Source organism: Octopus bimaculoides, chromosome 25 (assembly GCF_001194135.2).
Source record: "Octopus bimaculoides isolate UCB-OBI-ISO-001 chromosome 25, ASM119413v2, whole genome shotgun sequence".
Taxonomy (NCBI): Eukaryota; Metazoa; Mollusca; class Cephalopoda; order Octopoda; family Octopodidae; genus Octopus; species Octopus bimaculoides.
Genome location: NC_069005.1, coordinates 2822302 through 2824170, shown reverse-complemented (window position 1 = coordinate 2824170; position 1869 = coordinate 2822302).

The following is a 1869-nucleotide window of genomic DNA, read 5'->3' as shown; positions in this document are numbered from 1 at the left end:
ATATATATATATATATATATATATATATATATATATATATATATATATATATAACACATAAACACATACATACAAACACACGCATATTTATATACATATATGGGTGTCGGTGTATGTTTGTGTGTCTGTATGTCTTTGTGTATAGAAATATTTAAGTAAAGACTTAAGAGTTAATGTAAAGTATAAATTCATTTTCTTCAGGCTAAAGTGTAATTGATTTAATTGTAAGGTCTTCTTCCTGAAAGGTTTGGTGAATGTTATTTTAAAAATATCAAATCCGGTTGCGTAAATTTCGGAAAGAGAGACCGGAGAAAATATATATTCTTGTATTGCATCATGTCTTCTGTCGGTAATAGTTCAATTTCAAACTGGATCTTCCATTCCATCAGGTAGAAGCGAGAGGAGGAGTTGTGCAGCAAGAACGTACATTGAATAGGATAGAAACATCTAGCTGAGCGTCACAAAATTTGATTGTGTTGTTTTGTAGGAGTTTGGTCCCTTATTTCAATGTACGGCTCTAACCAGGTATAGTGTCGGGTGAAATGGTATGGAACTCATACAGAGCTAATTTGTTGCCAGATGAGCCATCGGCAACTATATTCGGAGATGTAGAAATTCAGCATCCATAGCACAAAAATGAGTTTAAACTACATGTGGTATACTACATAATTCTTGAGAGATATATGAAGTACAATTACATAGACACAAATATAAGGAGAAATATAATACACCGCAGTAGGGAGACGTTCTATTTGCGGAAATATCACAATGGGTGAACAAATATACGAGGTGTGATCAATAAGTATCCGGACTGTGGACATAGTAACGAAGCTAAAGCACGCTGCGAGGAAGCTGCTTACCAGAGACCGACCTTGGACTCTGTTGTGCATTCTGACTCACTTCTGTTTACAGCAGTGCCTCGAATGAACGTGTTTAGCATGTGATCGTAGCATTGACTATGACAGAGAAAGTTGCCATGGGGATGCCTGCTCATATGTCTACGGAATTTTGTAGAAAGTGTGTGGAGAGGAGTATATGAGCCGCAAACTGGTGTACAAGTGATTCAAGCGTCTCCAATGTCAATATTGGCGAACGTTCTGGGAGACCAGCAACCAGCAGAACTGAGAAAAACATTGCAGTTGTGAGGGTAGCTGTGAGAGGAAATCGTCGAATCAGCATCCGTGAGTTATCAGAGGATGTGCAGATTAGTTCCCAATTTTTGGCCACATCCATGTTCCAAATTTTTGGCCAGGACGGTCCATATAAAAACGTGCGTGTGCGTCTGTGTGTAGGTGTGTGTGCGCGTGTGAGTATGTTTGCTGAGTCGATGATTAGTGTGGCTTACAAGCGTTGCACGGTGTCTCTTCATTTCAGTCCTAAATAACAAAACTGAAAAGTGACCGATAGTACTGAAAAGAAAGAGTTTGCAACATGTTGTGAATATTGAAGCAGCTGGAGAGAAGGAAGATGACTACGCTACACGTCTCTATAGATTAATCGATAGATATATTCCATTCCAGGAAAGCCAAAGCATTACTGAATGTAGCACCTCACTATCTCAAAGACTTCAAACGCAAAGAATCTTCTCCAGAAATCAGTTCAAATAAGTGCATTAATTCTGGATATAAAAACAATATAGATTATTTTGTTATCTTTATCTTTGATCGTATCACTCAGTTACCTAAAATATATATCCATGATTATAACAAATGCGATTGCAGTCGTACACATTTTTTTAACGTTCCATTGCGTCTGATTGTTATTTGTATGTTTTTGCAATATGTATATATGATGTTTACATAGCCATGTCGATTGGGTGCAATTATTAAGCACTCGACACACAACTAGTATATATATATATATATATAT